The sequence below is a fragment of the Kogia breviceps genome, chromosome 3 (genome assembly GCF_026419965.1).
Source record: "Kogia breviceps isolate mKogBre1 chromosome 3, mKogBre1 haplotype 1, whole genome shotgun sequence".
NCBI classification, from domain to species: Eukaryota; Metazoa; Chordata; class Mammalia; order Artiodactyla; family Physeteridae; genus Kogia; species Kogia breviceps.
In genome coordinates, this window is record NC_081312.1 from 31798608 (window position 1) to 31820376 (window position 21769).

Genomic DNA, 21769 nt, shown 5'->3' on the forward strand with positions numbered 1-21769 from the left:
GGCAGACCATATTTCTAGAGCAAATCTGACCAGCAGTTTGGGTAAAAGAGGAGTTTGCCCTGATAAAAGAAGTCTGAGGTAGAAGGAGGGACATGACCTACTTTAGGAAAAATGCCTAGTCCTCTGCTTGTTCAAAGTTCTCCAGAAAGCAGAAGAAAATTACTGACCTCAGTCTGACAGAAGGTTGACCTTCAAGAGATTCATGGCCCCACAACTCCAACCACCAAGAAACAAATAAACAAACCAAAAACAAACAAAAAATAATTAGAAGAGAAGGAGGACTTACCTCCACACCAAAGAAAATCAGGGTTCTTTGATCGGTTCTGTTTTTCACCCCACCAGGCAGTGCTGGAAATTTTCCCACCCTCTCCCAAGCAATGGCACCAACTTATTTTTTTTTTAAAGATTTCTGTGACTCCAATAGAGGGTAAAGCCTTCACTGAGTTGAGGCATAACAGAGAACAACAGCAGACCAGGTGGCTTCACAGCTGAAGCAGGCTCAGGGTTTCTGTAAGAGGAAGAATTGGAGGAACTGTCCTATATTTTAACTTTAGCAGCAGTTTCACCTTTCACCAAGACAAGTGCATGAGACTCTTTCCTTATTATCCTGTCCCTCGGAGGAGTCCCAATAACCAACAGAACACTATTGCTGAGAACTGTTTCTGCAAGCCTTGTGGTAGTTTTAGATACTCAAGAGGTATGAGTATAAGAAAGGAGAAAGTAGATGGGGAAGAGTAGAACATACGGGGAAAACAGGGGACTCTATTGTTTGTTTAAAAATTTTGCATCGGGCTTCCCTGGTGGCGCAGTGGTTGAGAATCCGCCTGCTGATGCAGGAGACACGGGTTCGTGCCCTGGTCCGGGAAGATCCCACATGCCGCGGAGCAACTGGGCCCGTGAGCCATGGCCGCTAGGCCTGTGTGCCCGGAGCCTGTGCTCGGCAACGGGAGAGGCCACAACAGTGAGAGGCCCCAAAAAAAAAAAATTTTGCATCTTTGTCCTCGAGGAGTCTGAGACCTCTCGGGCCAAGATTGTTGCACAAGCCCATTCCAGTTACCATTGCCCAAGCAAGGGAGTTCCAGGAGTCAGGCAAGAGTATCACCTGGGTTCCACAGGTAATCCTCCAAGCCTCTACTGAGGAATAGCAACCTTAACTCCCCTGCTACTCCAGGTCAATGACTCCATCCATAATGGTGACTCCTGCTCTCACAAGCTAGTCCTTGGACATATGATGACTGAGGGGCCTTGATGGCCACTGTACCTTGCAGTTACATGGAATTCATGCTGTGTCTCTGGCAAAGGTGCATTCTTTGTGGACCAAGACCTACCTACAGCCCTGGAGCACACACAGTTGCCAGGAGGGCAAGCAGAAAAACCACCAGTGGATCATTAAGAGTCATGGTAAGTAGGGCCACCCAACTTCTACTCCTTGCTTCCTGATCCCATATATTCCTCATAATGGATATACAGTACCATGTAGCAGTCTTTAATTGAACATACACACTGTACCCTGAAGGATGGCACTCTATCCTTCCAGGATATTGTTTCTGAGCTGATGTTTCAGCTGTGCCTTCAGTAGGTCATTGCAGTGCAGTGTGGGGGTGGTTGCCAGTGAATATTTGATGTGATGCAAACAATGGATTCCATTGGGATGGGCCCATTCCTTTACCTCATTCACTGAAGGCTGAGGTCTCTGTTCATACCCTAAGCCACATGGGATTCCATGGTTAAAGATCACACATTTCATAAGCAAGCCCCCAATACTGGTGCTGGCTGTGGCTCTGCAGGCACAAAAGGCTACTTATCACATCTAGAATTGCTATCTATTCTTGTGAGGACTAAATGCTGACCCTTCCAGATTGGAAGGGGCCCACAGTAGTTGACTTCCCACCAATTAGCTGCTAGGTCTTCTTGAGAAATAGTGACTTCTCAGGACTTCAGCAATGATCTTTGTTGTTGGCAAGTTGGACATTTAGAGATGGTTACCTGGACTGACTTTCTTGACAAGTGGGAGTTCATGCTATTGAGCTCAGTGTAGCCACTACCTCTGCCACCATGGCCACTCTGTTCACGTGCCCATTGTGCCAGTTCCATGGTGGTTAATGATGAAGATTGTCTAATGTTGATTGGCTGAGTCATTTTTCTGCCTGGTTGCTGAGGGCCTTTTCCAGGATGGAAGCTTCTTCTTCTTTTTTTTTTTTTTGCAGTACGCGGGCCTCTCACTGTTGTGGCCTCTCCCGTTGCACAGCACAGCCTCCAAACGCACAGGCTCAGCGGCTATGGCTCACGGACCCAGCCACTCTGCGGCACGTGGGATCCTCCTGGACCGGGGCACGAACCCGTGTCCCCTGCACCAGCAGGTGGACTCTCAACCACTGTGCCACCAGGGAAGCCCGGAAGCTTCTTGATAGGCATGAAGCTGTGCTACAAAAATCCAATCAAAAATGGGCAGAAGACCTACATGGACATTTCTCCAAAGAAGACATGCAGATGGCCAACAGGTACATGAAAAGATGCTCAACATCACCAATTATTAGAGAAATGCAAATCAAAACCACAGTGAGGTATCACCTCACAACTGTCAGAATGTCTATCATTAAAAAGTCTACAAATGATAAATGCTGGAGAGGATGTGGGGAAAGGGAACCCTTGTACACTGTTGGTGGGCATGTAAATTGGTGCAGTCACCATGGAAAACAGTACGGAGGTTCCTTAAAATGCTAAAAACAGAACTACCATAAGATTCAGCAATTCCACTCCTGGGTATATATCCAGAAAAAATGAAAACACTAATTCAAAAATATTCACGCACCCCAATGCTCATAGCAGCACTATTTACAATAGCCAAGACATGGAAACAACCCACATGCTCATCTGCAGATGATTGGTTTAAGAAGATATGTTACATGGGACTTCCCTGGTGGTCCAGGGGTTAAGACTCTGCTTTGCCAATGCAGGGGTCATGGGTTCGACCCCTGTTAGGGGAACTAAGATCCCACATGCTGTGTGGCATGTCCAAAAGATTAAAAAAAAAAACAACTGTGGTATGTGTATATACTGGAATAGTACTAAGACATAAAAAATGAAATATTGCCATTTACCACAACATGGATGGACCTAGGTAATATTATACTAAGTGAAGTAAGTCAGGCAGAAAAAAGGCAAATATTATATGATATCACTTACATGTGGAGTCTAAAAAATAATACAAATGAATCTATATGACAAACAGAAACAGACTAGCAGACATAGAAAACAAACATATGGTTACCAAAGGGGGAAGGGAGGGAGTGGCGGGATAAATTAGGAGTATGGGATTAACAGGTACAAACTACTGTACACAAAATAGATAAGCAAAAGGAATTTACTATATAGTACAGGGAACTCTAATCAATATCTTCTAAGAGCATATAATGGAAAATAATCTGCATCATATAAAGATAGAAAGATAGATATAGAGATATATAGAGATATATATCTGAATCATTTTGCTATACAACTGAAACTAACACAATATTGTAAATCAACTATACTTAGAAAAAGAAAATCTTCACACTTCCTGATTGCAGCTATATGAGCAGCCACATAGCTCTACCCTAGAACACCTTTTCTCTGACACTAGTCGTTTTTATTTCAGGCCCTGACCAGGTCACAAGGTTCTTAGCCACCTGAAATAGTCTAATTGGAGACCTTCCACATAAGGTAGGCGACCAAGGTACTAGCCATAAAACTGCCCAAGAATATGATTTTTTTGTTATTTCTCTCTTTTTAGAGTCATCCCTGAAGAGGAATATTATACAGTCATCTTCCATGTTTGGTTTGAACCCACATACCAAGCCTACCCATCCATACACAAAGTCAGGCATTTTATTCCTCATTTAGCTGACTGAACAAAAGCCCCATGTGGGCATATATGGAAGCTAAGTGAAGTGACTAGTGAAACCATGGTGAGTGATATGAGGACTTCAAATACCCCCTCATACAATGTACACATGTCTTCTCCTCTTGTATGAGCTTGGTATTGGATGTTCTATTTTGAGTTTTCTGTGAATTGCTGCCAGATCCATCTGATTTTATGAATTGGCAGGCCCAAAGAAACCTAGCTGATACTCAGTGATTCAGGACGCGTGCTCATATGGGGCCACATGGACAAAAAGCTCATTTTGCTCAGGTTCCCCCAATGCACCGAGAGCTGTTTCTCCGTAGTCTGATGGCATGGCCTTGTTTCAAAACCCTACGGCCTACGTTGTGATTCTCCTCTGGGGCCTGCCACAGATTCCACACCACGTCTTTACCCCTACCACCAGTTTCCCACAGGGTCAAAGACATCAGCTGTGCCAGACTTTATGGCCCAAATTATGGCTTCTGCTTGCACAGGATAGCAAGAAAGCAAGGCCCTTTCTTGCCTTGTGTTCCCACTCAAAGATGGCCACCTTCATTATCATCCAGCATCGTATTCACAGGTGTGGAATGTTTGCTTCAATAACCCAAAGCGGCATATATACCAGCCATCACATTCCTTGTGGTAGGGAAGGCACCATGAAGCAATTTGCCTTTAGTCTCGGGGTATGTCTGAATATTACCTATACCACTGTAACCCTAAATACTCTGATAATGTGATTTGTCCCTGAATGTTTGTAAGGTTTATCTCCTAACCTTGGAATGTATATCTCCTTATAAGACCTCTAATGAACTAACCAACTCATGTTCACCTGGTCCCATCAGCATGATGCTGTTGATATAATGAATCAGTACGATGTCTTCTGTATGTTCTGAGAGTCTAATGCTGTTCAGACAATATTACACCAGATGTAGGAAGGTGGACATGGCCCTGGAGGCAAATATACAAATATGGTTATCCATGCCACATGAATGCTACCTCCTTTTGATGCTCTTTTCTGATCCAAATAGAAATTAACTAGTTTACCAAATCAATGGCTGCATGCTATGCACCTGAGGCCATTTTATTTCTTGTTTTTTTTAATTCTTTTCTTTCCTTTTTTGTGAGGCCATTTTAATATCCTCTAGCAATGATAGTATATCTGACATAGCAGCCACAATAAGACATTATACTTGGGAGATTTGTTCGTCTATAATCACTCATTTGGATCGATAAGTTTCCTGTAAAGTCTGGATTGGTGATTTCAATGGAGATGTGAAACGTACAACCACTACTGCCTCTTTTAGCCTTTAATGGTGACGCTTGTGTCTACCTTCCCACGGTGAACACAGTTCTAGTTGTTTCTTCTCAATTCTAGTTGTTTCTCTATCCCTGTCATATTGTCCCACAAGGAAATGGTTGTAGGTTTCTTGGGGAAAAGACTGGGAGAATCACTACATTATATATTTGTCATGATGTTGATATGTCCTTCCTCCTAGAAGCACAGCGATCTCTTTAGTCAACAGATTCTGTATTTGAAAATTAGCTTTGCAACATGAACTGAGCAGGCATCACTATTTTTTTTTTTTTTTTTTTGGTGCAACCAATCTCAGTCTCCTGCTCCTCCAACTTTGCCTTCTTCTGATTCTAGATGTTAAGCAGCACTCTTTGGCTACTCATCTGTTTGTCTTAGAATGACATTGTCTGTTAGCACCTCAAAAGTCCTTAGGTAAAAGGTAAATCACTTCAGCTGCCCCACCAATATTGGCAATTTTTATTTGTTTGTTTGTTTGTTTTGCGGTACGCGGGCCTCTCACTGTTGTGGCTTCTCCCGTTGCACAGCACAGGCTCCGGACGTACAGGCTCAGTGGCCATGGCTCACGGGCCCAGCTGCTCCGCGGCATGTAGGATCTTCCTGGACCGGGGCACAAACCCGTGTCCCCTGCATCGGCAGGCGGACTATCAACCACTGTGCCACCAGGGAAGCCCTAATATTGTGTCTTTAGGAGATGGATTGTTTACTAAACTTATTGCGGTAATCATTTCATGATGTAAGTTACATCATTATGCTGTATACTTATACAGTGCTGTATGTCAATTACATCTCAATAAAATTGGAAGAAAACATTGTAATTAAAAAATATAAAATAAAAATTGTATAGGTAAAACTTTGAAAAAATTAAAAAAATAAATAAAGTGAAGGAGGCTCACCTGCTTATATTAAAGCATCAGCCTGAGGGGCAGGCATCTATTTTAACACTTACATCTGGGAGCCTGGTGGAATACTCTCCAGGGACAGAGACTGGCGGGTGCCATCTTCGCACTCTCCCTTTGCCATGCTCCAGAGCACCAGTATCTCCTGGAAGGGAGCTCTTACATGCGTCTGCTGCCCAGATCTTTGCAGCTGCTGCCAAAGGCATGCATCTTAACTGCCTGCCTCTGAAGGCCAGGGAAGTTTGTGTTCCTGTCCCATGGGACTGTAATAATTGATGTCACCTAGAAAGGAGCTCATACCCCTCTGTCTGGCACCCAGATATTTGTGGCTGCTGCCAGGAGATACCTCTACATTGCCTGCCTCTGGAGGGCAGTGGGGCTTAACCTCTTGGGACCCACAGGATTGTAGCCAAGAGAGAAAGAGTTCTTAAACAGCTACCACCCCCAGGACACAGCAAAAGGCAACAGACCCAAAAGCTTGGTGTTTCTGTGAAGGAAGCCTATTAGCTAATCATTATGACTGTGACCTGAGGAGCAGGCCTCTAACTAAACATTCATCTAAGGGCTGACTCTAATCCTCTTCAGAGACCTTGGAGGGCGGGCACTATCTTAAAGCTCTCCCTCTGCTACACTCCAGTGCACCAGTGTCTCATGGAGGGGAGTTTTACTCCACCATACTGCCGGTGACTTAGTTTTTTATGTCTGGTGGCCTGGTTTTTGCAGCTGCCACCAATGGGACACCCCTTGTTCACCTGGCTCTGGGGGACAGCAAGGGGTTGGGGTGGCTTGTATTCCCATCTCTCCCTTGCTTAGAAATCCCCTAGAAGTTTCCAGCTGCCCTTTAACATCTAGCTTCTCCACCCATCAGTCCATTCTAATACCAACTACTTACTCATTTACGCTTCTTTACAAATTTGCCTTATTTTCTCATTATCACTCTAGACTCCAATCCTTCCTCTTGGGTTTCTAAATTTTCCCTGTGCATCAACTCTGGGGCTCCACAGAAAGTGATACTTTTTTTGTTTGAGGGATACCCAACATATGTAGACAGTAAAGAGCTTTGCACCTAGGGAGGACATAAAGGACAAGCTGTAAGAATTCAAATTCTTCCAGAAACCTTCAAACAACTGGCAAGGGAAGTTGATATCAGGTTCGGTGATCATACAGTGTCGGGGAAACGGCTCTTGAAACCATGAAATGGTAAATTCCTTTAAGGAACCAGTAAAGGTAACTTTATAATAGTCCCCAAGAAGATCTTAATAGAGGAGGAATAAAATTTTGCACTAGACTTTTAAAAAATTAATTAATTAATTTTTAGCTGCGTTGGGTCTTTGTTGCTGTGCGTTGCTTTACTTGCAGCGACGTTGGCTATTCTTTCGTTGTGGTGGCAAGCTTGGCATTGCAGTGGCTTTTCTTGTTGCGAAGCACGGGCTCTAGGAGCGTCGGCTTAGTAGTTGTGGCTCACGGGCTCTAGAGTGCAGGCTCAGTAGTTGTGGCGTGCGGGCTTAGTTGCTCCGCGGCATGTGGGATCTTTCCAGACCAGGGATCGAATTCGTGTCCCTTGCATTGGCAGGAGGATTCTTAACAACTGCGCCACCAGGGAAGGCTCTGCACTAGATTTTTGCAAGATATGGTTTGGCTCACTTACTGTGAATGTTTCCTCCTGCGTCACAGCCAACTGCCTAGTTCTTCTTAATGGTAAATTTCCAATTTCTATAGTAATTGTTATGTTCGACTTTTAAATGATCATTTATGTTTTATCACCAAAACATCAATTTCTCTAGCTGTTCAATTTATTTACTACAATAGACTATAACTTGAAATTCTCATGTAATCACTTTTATTTTCTTTTACACGTTTTTATTTTCTGCCTCATCCTTAACATTACTTTTTTTCCCTTAATCTATTAATTGATTCTTTGTACTAACCAGCTTTCAGTTTTATTGATCCATTCTTCTGGTTTTGTTTGTTTTCCATTTCTTTTATCTTAGCTTTTCTTTTGACTAATTCTCTCTTTATACTTTCTCTTGGTTTTTTTTTTTTTTTTTGTAAGTCGGATATTTATTTTTTGTCATCTTAAATAATAGATTTCATATAAAATTTTTTCCTTTTTATTACTTGCCACATAACTTATAATTTCTATTTTAATACCCTTTTTGATTTGGGGGGTTATGCAAAGTAGTATTACTAATAGTGTTATAGATCTTAAAAGTTCTCAACACAAGGAAAAAATATTGTAACTATATGAGGTGATGAATGTTAACTAAATTTATTGTGGTAATCATTTCACAATATATATGTATATCCAGTTGTTATGTTGTTCACATTAATCTTATGTAATGTTATGTGTTAATTTATCTCAATAAAACTGAAAAAAAATTTAAAAATTGTTACATGATTTTGAAGTGGTACTTTAGTAAGCAGATTTACTTTTGAGGTGTCAAGTTCTATTTTTATTGGATGTGCATTGTGTTTTGATGTATAGGAAACTTTATAGTACAATGGTGTTTGACTTTTCTTTTTAAACCGGAGCAACAGATCTCACTCAAGCACTTAAAACACACATACAGATAGGTCATTTTTAAAAATGGTTTCCTTTCCAAAAAGTTTATCTTCAGATTAAAATACACTTTACTTGCCCTGGATTCAAAGATTTGTCTTTACATTTATCAATATGTTTTTCTGCAAAGGTTTTTAAACATAAATTTCAATAGATTAAATCCTGTTTCACCATTGACTTATATCATAAAAGCACACATTCACTTGCTCAAAAAGGAAGCCCTGGTTAGCGTAATTGACAGTATTCAGAAAGCTTTCAATGGACTTTATAGTCCCATGGCAATTGGAAAGTTAGAATTTTCCTGATTTTCTCTACCTCATGAAACTTGTTTTTAATCCAGGTAGTAAGTGTACTTCAAGACAATGCAATTAACTTTGAATTGTTTTGCTTTCACTAATCTGTACAGAAGAGATCTCTAGCACTTTTGTATAGAAGAGTTACCTTTGATTTTTCTCCAAAGTGTTACCGGGCAGATTTTTGTTTGGCTTAGGAATCAGTAATGGGGGATTCTTCACTGTATAGCGTGGTATGGGAAACTCTTGCCACCTTTCCAGTTGCCATTTCATTTGTTTTTCCAAAAAGTATGAATTATGGTTTACGACTATGGAAAAAGTCATGGAGGACAGAAATGTGTTAGACACAGTCCCATTCATCCCATAGCCTATACTCTATAAAAAGTAATAAGACAAGTACATGAATAATTCTAAAACTGGATTGTTAATGATCACTATCATAGGAGAAATGTGCAATAAAGGCAAAACAGTGAATTTCCTAATTGAATAATGTCAAGGACTAATTTTAAGTGGTTTGAAATTGGACTGAATTGGAAACTGAGTAGCCAGCTCTCTAGTTCTAGCCACAGAAATTAGATAGAATGGAGGGAAAGACTGCTTACCCCCTCCAAAAGGAGATCTTTGTGGAATGTTGACTTTGAGGTGTTAGAAAACCATTTAGGTTACTGGAAATGTACCAGAAGTCACCCACACTGTGATAAAATTTGAAGCCAAGGTGAAAGTTGAGTTTACCCAGCAAAAGAGGATAGAGCAATAGTTCTCAGTGTAGTCCCTGGACCACCACCAGCAGCAGCAGCGTCTGGATGCTTGTCAGAAAATCCAGTTTTTCAGGTCCCATTCCAGATCTACTGAATCAGAAACCTTGGGGATGGGACAGAGCAATCTGTGTTTTGATAAAGTCTCCAGGGGGTCCTGTGCACACTAGAGTCTGAGAGTCACTGGGACAAATTTAAAAAATGGAAGAGAGCGAAAGACCCCAGTTGAAGGTTTGTAAGGCTGAAGAAGACAAAAAGAAGTCTCAAAGTTGGAGAAGATCCATGGGAGCCAAACATTCATGGAAGCCATGGAAGGAGAGAATTTCAAGAAGGAGATAATCAGTATTGTCAAATGTTATAGGAAGTTTAGTTCAAGTTGGGACATTTGTACTAGTTCACAAAGAGTACAAATGTGAACTATTGTGCAAGCTTCTTAACCTTTCTGAGCCTCAATTTGTGCACCTGTAAAATGCGTCTGGAATCATGCTCTTCCAAAATTTTAAGATTTTTAGTGAATTAAATTATATACTAGATGTCAATTATGAAACCAGATGATTCATGAAGTAATCTTTCTGTACCATAGCCATTAAATCTGGCCATAGTTCTAAAACCTAACTTCAGTATTAAAGCTCTCAAGATTGGTGATTTTGATAACAACACTCCCATATACTTGCAGGAGTTAAGTGATGGTAGAGCAGATACTGGAGGATTATGTAACTTGGCTAGATATCAAGAACATACTAGTGCTGCAGGACTGGCATGGATGGTGGAGATGCCTTGTTTTCTGGATGTAAATTTTGATAAACTGCCACATGGAAGTGTGACAGTTAAGATGGCTGGGTCAACTATTTTTCTGTTTATTAACACTAGAAACACACAGATGGGATCTGAGTCATATTTATGGGAAAGCAGCAGAAGACATACTGATGAGCTATTTTGTGTTTTTTGTGAGAATTGTAAAATGATGACAAATATCACTTTGATTTAACAGATAGATATACTAAGGTACACAGTAGTGATGCTTAAAGTGAGAATATATATTATTTGTTAGGTGCTTAAATTCCTCACTGCCCCAAATTTTGTTTCATGAAAATCTTCCAGCATACTTGTAATTCTTACTATTTATTTGCTCCTTCAAGATCATTTCAATGTTCTTAATAAGTGCTTATTTGGGCCTTCCCTGGTGGCGCAGTGGTTGAGAGTCCGCCTGCCGATGCAGGGGACACGGGTTCGTGCCCCGGTCCGGGAAGATCCCACGTGCCGCGGAGCGGCTGGGCCCGTGAGCCGTGGCCGCTGAGCCTGCGCTCCGCAACGGGAGAGGCCACAGCGGTGAGAGGTCCACGTACGGAAAAAAAAAAAAAAAAAAAAAAAAAAAAGTGCTTATTTGGATGATGGACTAAATGGGAGACTGAAGACCCAATATTCACTTAAATTGAATATATGCTTTATCTGAAAAGCATAACAGATTATTAGCTATGGCATTACCTAGAATACATGTATATGATTTAATCCATTATTAACTATTAGCTGAGTGCCAGCCTTTATTGGAGTCAGATCCATAAGGTAACATTTTATGTAGTGAAAAGGTCTGGACTTTTAGAACAGTTCCCTCAGCATGTAAAATATGAGGAAAAGTTGGAGAAGTAATACACTTGACTAACCTGGGTGCTGTATGAGTTCTGAAGTATCAAAAGAAGTGAATAAGGCGAGAGGCAATGCCATATACAAATTTTTGCATAATTCACAATACATTTCCTAATAAATCCTATGGCCCTATATGTTTCTATCTGTGCACAGAGATGAATTAAACAAACATACAACAAAAAGTGTAAGCCAAACAATTCAAAATAAAATACAAAGGAATCACAGCACTGAAGGAGACTCTATTCATAAACCAAAGCAACCCTGTTCACAAGACCATCTCTGCAATCCTAAATTCTCCTGTATTCTACAACTGCTCCAGACTCTTTCCCACGAATCCAAATAATTTTCTCCCAGCACTACCAACTGTGTAGTGTGACTTAACTAACCTCTCACGCTAAGTCTCCCACCTTTCTTACTGCTCCAGTCCCCAGGTTTGCAAAGTGTCTCTTTTTTGAAGAGGTTGGGGCTGGGGAGGATTGGAGAAATAGGGGTAAGGGAAGGGATTAGCAGTCTTACTCTAATAAATCTTACCCTGATCACTTTAAAATCTTCCTGGTTCGGGCTTCCCTGGTGGCGCAGTGGTTGAGAGTCCGCCTGCCGATGCAGGGGATACGGGTTCGTGCCCCGGTCCGGGAAGATCCCACATGCCGCGGAGCGGCTGGGCCCGTGAGCCGTGGCCGCTGAGCCTGCGCGTCCGGAGCCTGTGCTCCGCAACGGGAGAGGCCACAACAGTGAGAGGCCCGCATACCACAAAAAAAAAAAAAAAAAAAAAATCTTCCTGGTTCAGTTCAGGTGATGCTCTGGGGGAGGGGGTTGATACATTTGTTCAGCCCCAGAACGCAAAACAAAACCTCAAAGTTCAAATTCAAACCCTGAAGTATTCTTTCCACTCTCCTTTTTTCATCTTTCTTATATACTGTTTGGACAACAATGACTTTGTACACCAAAACCGGCAATACAGTGTGATAGAGCTCTGTGATATATTTTAGTCAGACTAGTGGAGCTCTGAAGAGGAAATAATTTACATTGCCTGTGGAGTAAGGGAGGCTTCAAGAACCTGGTGTCCGTAAAGCTGCATCTGGAAGATGTGGAAGTTCATGCAATACTCAGGGAGTTAATATCTCCTCCAGGATGGAGCATGGAGTGAATGAAGAACATTGGCAGAAAACGCAGGCCCAAGTCATATTACAAACGCCCTTCAATTACTTGCTAAGAAAATTGGAGTGACTATTGTAGGCAGAAAAAAAAAGAGAATCTCATCATTATCTATGTCTCTTAGATAACTGTCAGCAGTGTGGGAGATAGACTTGAGTTCATAATTAGGGTTTTGATTTTGTTTTTGTTTTTTAAGTTTTTTGCCCACACCCATGGCATGTGGCATCCCAGTTCCCCCGACCAGGGATAGAACCAGCGCCCTCTGCATTGGAAGTGCAGAGTATTAACCACTGGTCTGCCGGGGAAGTCCCCATAATTAAGGTTTTTGTTTGTTTGTGTTGTTGTTTGGGGGCCTAGATATGAGTGTTAACTAGATCAGCCTAAAGGCAGGAAGGAGATCAGGAATTTCTTTTCTAGAGACACTTAGGGGCAAATTTAATAGATGGAAAGATGATAAGGGATTAAACCAGGAATATTTCAGTGGCAGTAAAGAGGGAGGGATAGATGGAAAGATTTCAGGGATAGCATGGGAAATGTGAGTCATGTCACCAGCACTCTATACTATTATGTCATCTCAAACACTTGACAGTTGAGGCCTTCTCTGACTCACCCTCAACTCACCCCGTGTGGCAAATGGCACACATTGCGGGGGGGGGGGGTCTGTTTCCCAAGCTACCCATGGTTCATTCGTGTGCCCATTAGATTGCCAGCCTCTTTAAGTCAGGGATCATATCTTTTCTTCTCTGTGTCCCACAGAAAGGTGTTCTGCATGGTTGATGAATGAGTGGAAACTAGACATTCATAAATGACTTAAGGTTACACACAACCTGGCAATAAAAGCACTAGCATTAAAAATTCACGGATAGCAAGACACTACACCAATTAACGTTAAACCTAAACTTTCGCAGCACTTTTTCCCCCCATTTTTTTAAGCTGGTAAACTACCCATCCCACACATAACTATAGAGGCTAGAGTACTGGCTTCAAAGTAACTTTTTTAAAACAGATTTTAGGGCTTCCCTGGTGGCGCAGTGGTTGAGAATCCGCCTGCCGATGCAGGAGACACGGGTTCGTGCCCTGGTCCGGGAAGATCCCACATGCCGCGGCGCAACTGAGCCCGTGAGCCATGGCCGCTGGGCCTGTGCGTCCGGAGCCTGTGCTCCGCAACGGGAGAGGCCACAACAGTGAGAGGCCCGCATACCGCAAAAAAAAAAAAAACAGATTTTATTGAGCTAATTTTATGTGCCAGGGAGTGTTCTAAGAAGAGACCCAGAACACAGGAGGTACAGGTTTGTATATCCTTTGACGATTACTACAAACACGACTTCAGTCCCTAAGTCCCGATTGCAAACCAGCTTGCCGGACCAAACCTCTGACGCTCGAATTTCCGGGGGGAAGCGTGAGTATGTTACTACGGATCGATTGCTTTTGCCTGGCGGAGACCTATCTGGAAGGGCACTGCACTGTGAGGCAAAGGAATGGAGGTTAGTAAGGGACGTACTCCGGGGGAGAGACCCTGAGCCACTTAGATTCGGAAGGCCACGCTGGCCTGTTTGGGTGGGCTTCCAAGCGGGTCGGAGAGTTCAGTCATGTTCGCCCACGCGGTGATGCGCGCCCTGCGCAAGAATAAGACCCTTCGCTACGGAGTTCCCATGTTGGTGAGCGCGGTGAGAAAAAAGTGGGGGAGGGATTCCGGAAGGGGTGGGACCACAAGTCTGGCTGGAAGGAGAGTTCTGTGAAACTGTAACGCGTGCGACCCGGAGCGGCAGTCTGGGCTAGGAAGGGGCTGGCGTTTAGGCAGTCCTAGTCTCCTAGTCTCTCACCGCGCTGGTAGTGGGATCTCGAGTCCCCCTCTTACCTCGTTGGTAGCTACCTGGATGTGCTTCTGAGAGTGATGTCAGAACCAGATTTTAACCCAAGTCTGGATGGTTACTAAACTTCCATCCTCCTCCGCTCCGCGCCCGCCCGCCCCCAGCTACAGCTTGACGATACTCTGCATCATTGGAACTAGTTGTATTTACTTAATTTAACTATACATTTTCGGGCATCTTCAGTTTTCAGCTTCTTAGTTTGTGAACTGGCTTAATTCTTCCAGGGTTGTTATGAGTTAAATAAATCCTTGTGAATTGAATGTAGCACATTGTAGCAGCTCTCAAAAGATGGTCGCTGAATTATAGTTGATATATTTGAAGCACGTTGAAAGTAGTTTTGGTGTCTATTTCTTTGCATCTATTCCTACGCAGAGTTCCCAGAACGTTGCATTTGTCTTGAAAATTTAGATAGATGTTGGCTTAACACAACACCAACCTGAGTTGGAATCCAGCGAGTCCACTCATTTTCTTTTCAGTTTGACTTTGGCAAGTTACTTTGCTTCAGCAAGCCTTGATGTCATAGTAAGTGAAACAATTTAAATATAAAGCATGTGAACAAAGTCCACTTTCTTTTAAATAGTTTATTACTTTGGTATGGATTTGGTACAGGTGAAGTTACCAGCTTTTGCATTTAAGCAGGACTAAAGGAAAGAAGTGACCTTAGAAAAGTTATGAGTTTTTTTTACTCATCTTTGTTGAATGTGGATTTCTTGCTCATCTTTGGAAACTCCTTTTTATCTATATTTCTAAAAGTTTAAAGAAAACTATAAGACATTGTAGCTGATGGGGAATGTGTAAAAACTATCCTCCCTGGGCTTCCCTGGTGGCGCAGTGGTTGAGAATCCGCCTGCCGATGCAGGAGACACGGGTTCGTGCCCTGGTCCGGGAAGATCCCACATGCCGCGGAGCAACTGGGCCCGTGAGCCATGGCCGCTGGGCCTGCGCGTCCGGAGCCTGTGCTCCGCAATGGGAGAGGCCACAACAGTGAGAGGCCCGCATACCGCAAAAAAAAAAAAAAAAAAAAAAAAAAAAAAAAAAAAAAAAAAAAAACTATCCTCCCTGTAGATTCCCCTGCCATAAAATAGAGATCCATTCAAAAATACTGTGATTGTAGTCACTAACTTGAGGTCACCGGGATGTCCCACTGGAAGACAGTTTGATTTTGTTTCTTATCTTTCAAAATCATCAAAGCTAAGCTCTTAAAACCACTAGTATTAAAGTACCTTCTAAGGTTTCCCTCATTTGTTTTATTTCATGGAATGGAAATAACATAGTAGACTTCTTCCCAAGTATATTTCTCTATACTGCTCTCTGTGTCTATACTGGACCTAGGTCTGTACTGTTTCAAAATATGGGTCCTAGACATATAACTACTTTTGTAGAGGAAAATGTTGAATTCAGTACTCTAAAATCCAACACTACTAGAAAGAACTCAAAAGATACATCGTCTTCATCATGTATCAGTCAAATATTCCATAATTACTATAGTATACTACTATACTTCAAGTTGAAATTATTTCCTCTCTTAGATAAATGTTAATGCTTGCTTCATAAGAATCTTTATTCAGCAACATAGAGAAGAGGACTTAGAGTACCAGGTATAGGCCAAAAATACTCTCCTTCCCTGCTCTCCCAAACCACTTGAAAAAGAGAATATATTTGTTGTCTCCCAAACCACTTGAAAAAGAGTATATTTGTTGTTTCAGTTTCCACACTGCGCATTTAGTCCCCAGAATTTACCTTTCTAATCTGACCAGTGACTACTAGTTTCTACATTCTAAAAAATTAGCCCATTTAATGTTTTCTGTTCAGTTGTTTTTAGTTTATTCAGTGTTATGCAACTATCACCACAGTCTAATTTTAGAACAGTTTCATCACCCTAAGAGAAACACCATACTCACTAGTAGCCACTTCCTGTTGTCCCCTACCCTTCTCCCATCCTAGTTAACCACTAATCTACTTTTGTCTATAGATTTCATAGAATAATACAACTAATGGTCTTTTGTGACTGACCTTGTTCACTTAGCATAATGTTTTCAAGGTTCATTCGTGTAACATGTATCAAAACCTCATTCCTTTTAATGGCCAAATAATATTCCATCTGTTGGAATATTTATTTTTCATTGATGAACATTTAGGTTGTTTTAATTTCTTGGCTATTATGAATAATGCTGCTATGAACATTCATGTACAGATTTTTGTATGGATGTGTTTTCATTTCTCTTGAGTAAATACCTAGTAGTAGAATTGCTGGGTCATATGGTAACTCCATGTTTAACATTTTGAGGAACTGTGAAGCTGTTTCCCAAAAACTACATCATTTTACATTCCCAGCAGCAATATATGAGGCTTCTGATTTCTCCATTCTTGCCAACAGTTTTCATTGTCCACTTTATTTTTTTTTTTCTTTTTTTTTTTTTCGGTACGCGGGCCTCTCGCTGTTGTGGCCTCTCCCGTTGCGGAGCACAGGCTCCGGACGCGCAGGCTCAGCGGCCATGGCTCACGGGCCCAGCCGCTCCGCGGCACGTGGGATCCTCGCGGACCACGGCACGAACCCGTGTCCCCTGCATCGGCAGGCGGACTCTCAACCGCCGCGCCGCCAGGGAAGCCCTTCATTGTCCACTTTAAAAAAAAAAATTAAACCCTTACTAGTGGGTGTGAAGTGGTATCTCGCTGTGGTGTTGATTTGCATTTCCCTGATGACTAATGAGGCAGGACATTCGTTCATACAATGGATTATTGGTTATCTGTATGTCTTCTTTGGGGAAATGTCTATTCAAGTCCTTTGCCCGTTTTTAAATGGGGCTGTTTTTCTTTTTATTGGGCAGAGGTTTTCTTAAACACCTGGAGCCTGTAAATAAGTTTCCCAGTGTTTGTCAAGGGGCTCTGTGTGTTTGGGTATGCCTTCAGTACTCAGGCAGGTTACAAACTCTGCTTTAAGCTGTTACTTCTTGCTTGCTCAGAGCCTCAAGGTTAGCCATAGGTGAGTATTTCGGGCCTTCTCAGATCTCTCCTGAGCTTACACACTCCTCTGGGCATGTGGACAGTTCTGCTCATGTGCATGTCCTTCCAGAGTGTCAGGAATATGTTTGAGCTTTTCAGAGTCCTCTATGGACACCTCATGCCTCATGTTTTCCTTTGAGTTTTTTGGTTAGACTATTCCTTGCCTTGTTATCTACCACCTCAGGCAGTATGATGTTAAATAATGGCCTCTGAATTTTTTGAGCAAATACTTCCAGGGAGAAGTCTGTTTGCACTAGTTGAGCTGCAAGTCAGGAAAACTAAAGACAGCCTTGCGAGTGGGTCTTCCAGGGAACCATCAGACTGGTCAAATAATGAAACTTCTCAGGGAATAAGACTTCAAGGAGGTCCACCCCATTATGCCCCTTCCAGTGGTTACTGCTTTATATCCTGATTTTAGACTGTTGGTTTTCATGTTTACCAAGGAGCTGGGGTCGAGACATGGGAATAGGTACGCTAAAAATGCCACCAAGCTTTCTGCTTTAACCGAGATTCAGTCATTCTTCTTTTTTTTTTTTTTTTAAACATCTTTATTTGAGTATAACTGTTTTACAATAGTGTGTTAGTTTCTCTTTTACAACAAAGTGAATCAGTTATACATATACATATGTTCCCATAACTCTTCCCTCTTTTGTCACCCTCCCTCCCACCCCTCTAGGTGGTCACTAAGTACAGAGGTGAACTCCCTGTGCTATGCTGCAGCTTCCCACTAGCTATCTAATTTACATTTGGTAGTGTGTATATGTCCCTGCCACTGTCAGTCATTCTTCTTATGTAAATGTTCCCAACATTACTGCAGGCCTTTTTTAATTTCCAAAGTTCTGAAAAAGTAGATTTGACAACTTTTGCCAGTGTTCTAATTTTTTTAATGGAGAAGGTTTTGGAGATTCTTATTCTTCCTTTTCACTGATGTCACTTATTTTTGTTTTTGGGGGGGCTTTGGTGAGATTTTTCTAAATTTTCATTTGTTTATTGCTCTTTGAGGCACTTTTATGATGGTTCCTTTAAAATCTTTGCTAATGTCACTTGATAGTCTTTCCTAATTCAAGCTGCTGTTTCTTGATTCTTCTTATGACAAGTGAAGTTTTATTTTATCTTGGACATTCTGTATAGTATGTTAGGAAACTGTATATTCTCTTTAGTTCTTCTACTTTAGCAGCAGTCACCATGCTTGCGTTAAGCTTGTGGGTAGAAGTTAATGTAGGTAGAGAAGACCAAACACTGTGCCCTGGGGGTACTCCCAAGTTCAGAGGGTTGGTGTGTACAGGAGGGACCAATACAGGAGACTAAGAAGGGTTCTCAGTGAGGTAAAAGGAAAACCAGGTTTAAGGGAAGAGAAGGAAAAAGTGATCAATGGTGTCAAATTTTGCTCATGAAATAAGATGAGAACAGAGAGTTAAACATTGCATTTAGTAACATGGATGTCAGTGATGGTTGGAATGGGTCTAAGAGAAAGTGGAAAGAGCAGCAAGCGTAGACAACTTGTTTGAGAAATTTTACTGTAGGTAAGAACAAAGAAATGGGATAATGACTGATGGGGAAGTAAGGTCTAGAGAAATTCGTTAATAAGATGGGAGAAATAATAGCATTTTTAATGATGAATCATGCAGTGTGGTGAGCAAGATTTTTGATGAATCACTGCCCTTCAGTATAAAAGATGATTGGGATCTAGTGCAGAAATGAAGATATTTAGCTAGGAGTGTAGATACCATGGTAATGAGTGGTCGGTAGTACAGTGCCATTTTGACACTAACTGTAGCATTAGTGCAGACTTCATAGATTAAGTGCACAGTTCTCCATAAAACTCCCCTTATCAGACACCAGCTGAAAGCTCTTTGATATTAGGCCACCTGTGCTTCTCATCACCTGGTTACAAATTCAGTGGTTCCTGATAGCCCCTCAGGTTCAATAATTCAGTAGAATCACTCACAGAACTCAGGAAATCACTATACTTAGGATTAGTGTTTTATCATAAACGTTATGAATTAGGAACAGCTGAAAGAAGAGGCCCTCAGGGCAAGGTCTGGGGAGGGTCCCAAAGGCAGAGTTTCCCTGTTTTCTCCCTGTGGAATCAGGGTATGCCACCATCCCAGCACATTGATATGTTCACCAACCAGGAAGCTCATCAAGAGTTTTTTATTGGGATTCTCATCATCTATGGTTGATTGGATCATTGGCTGTGTGACTGAACTCAATCTCCAGCCCCCCCTTTCCTCCTTGGAGGTCAGGAGGTCAGGTGGCTATCACCTGGCTCAAGGCCCCCACCCTCTAGTCACACAATTGATCATCCCAGCATGACCAGCCTCTATGCTGTGACTATCTAGGGACCCACGATGAGTCATCTCATTATCATAAACTCAGTTGTGGTCCCAATAAGAAAGATGCTCCTGTCACTCAGGAAATTCCAAGTGAGTAGCTCCCTCCCAAGAACCCAGGACCAAGACCAGACAAATTCTTTATTATGTTACATGTGGGCATTGTGATGGCAGTGGTCCAGAAAAGAGATGACGGTGGCCTGGACTAGAATATTAGAAGAAGATATAGTCAGAAATGGTCAGATTTAAGAAATATATTGACAGAACTCGGGGATGGATTAGATGTGAGATAGGAATTAGAGGAGCTAAAGATGACTCCAGAGAAGCTGGCTTCAGTAATTGGATGAAAGTATTGACCTTAATTGGGCTGTGGAAGATTGATGAGCAGCAGATTGGGGCAGAAAGAGTGTTGGGGTAAAAAATCAAGAATTTTTTTCATGTTAATTCATATATACCTGTTAAACTTTCAAGTGGAGATGTCAGGTAGGAGGGCAGGTCTTCACTTCGGTGGGATGTTTCCCACTGAAAATATACATTTGGAAGTTGTTAGGTTGTAGGGGCTATTTAAATCCATGGAACTGGATGGCATCACCTAGGGACTCTTTTGGTTGTGAATAGGTAAAAAAGGTGTGAAGACTGAGCCTTTTGAGATATTCCAACAATTTGAGATGGGAAGGTGAGGAAGAATGAATAAAGGGAGACTGAGAGGAGTTAGGAAAATCACAGGTGTGTCTTTTTGTTACCAACCGGGGTTCTTGGCCTTCCTTAATCAATACATATTGATAAGAGGCCAGACAAGAAATTCAGGCAAGACTTTATTAGCAGGGAGAGCAAAAACAGGTAATAGGTTCCCTCGCTCGCTGGAACCCCTAGAGTGGGGGCCAGCTGATTCCTTATATGCGGTGAGCGTATGGATGCGTCCATGGGTGGGGCTATAGGGGTGGCTTACGTGGTCTGCCCACCCCTTTGTGGTGCTGAGCACGTGCAGTACCCTGCTTTTACTCCTGACACCCTGTTTTTGCTCCCGGCTCTTCAGAAGTGGCAGTTGGGTTTTTGGTCTTTTTGTAACTTGTTGTGCATAATTTGCCCCAACTGTGCACGCTTGCAGTAATTTTTAGTCCCTTATACTTTCTTTGCATTTTGTTGCTGGAGGAGAAGTTTGTCCACGTGCAAGCACTGCAGCAAAGGGTCCTAGGTCCCAGGTCCCAGGACCCAGCATGTCTCATTTTCATTGAAACCAAGTGACAAAAAATTACTTTACTTATACAAAGAATGATTACATATTGACATTGGAAATATTAGCTGGTTATATATAACAGATATTTTTCCTGGTTTGTTGTCTTTTGATTTGATGTCATTCTTATTTCATTTATTTGCAGGTAAGAGACTAAATTTTTATGTGGTCAGATTTATTGGGTTTTTTAATTCATAGCCTCAAGGTTTTGTCGGTATTCCAACTTCAAAATTATGGAATTTTATATTTTACAGTGTTTTTATCTGTTTGTATTACTTTAATTGGTAATATTAATATATTGATGGTAGGGATCAAACTTAATTTTTTCCCAGATTTCTAGACTTTTACAGCTTTAGGATGAGAGTAAAGCCCATTAGACTATCGTAGGGGATGCTAAAGCAGCAATGGCAATTCATGGGCTCTTTTAAGGTACACCACATACTGAGAAGGGGAACACATTTCATGAGATTGTTTTATCGCTTGGATAGAAAATGGAGAAAAATGCTCTCTAGTTGGCCTATTTTGCAAAATCATAAAATTGAAAGAATTCTAGTCTTGAAGAAGCAAGGCCAGGATTTTATTCCTGGATTTACCCATTGCAGTCATGGGCAAGTCATTTAGTTGGCTGTGCTTTTATTTCCTCATCTATTAAGTGTACTTTTTTCCCTTAGCTCATAGGTCTTTGGTAAGAATCAACTAATATAATGCTTGTGATGGTGATATTTAAATCATAAGGTCAAGTACAGGTAGGGGGTAATGATTTTGGTATTTGCTCATGTGCTAAAATGTTTCCCAGTGATAGTGTGTACTATATCTACTGTGAAAAG

At 41.8% G+C, this 21769-nt stretch overlaps 1 protein-coding gene across 8 annotated transcripts in view; it reads left to right on the top strand.

The window, feature by feature from the left end:
* The first annotated feature begins 13931 nt into the window (after positions 1-13931).
* SYNJ2BP (synaptojanin 2 binding protein) overlaps positions 13932-21769 on the top strand; it is a 59127-nt gene continuing 51289 nt past the window's right edge. For 5 of the 8 annotated variants that reach the window (XR_010839505.1, XR_010839506.1, XM_067028254.1 and 2 more), the window contains exon 1: positions 13945-14159. The gene's annotated coding sequence lies outside the window, so the exon portion shown is untranslated. Of the gene's footprint in view, positions 14160-21769 lie in introns of all 8 variants that reach the window. The other 3 variants (XM_067028259.1, XM_067028258.1, XM_067028257.1) reach the window with 3 other exon arrangements.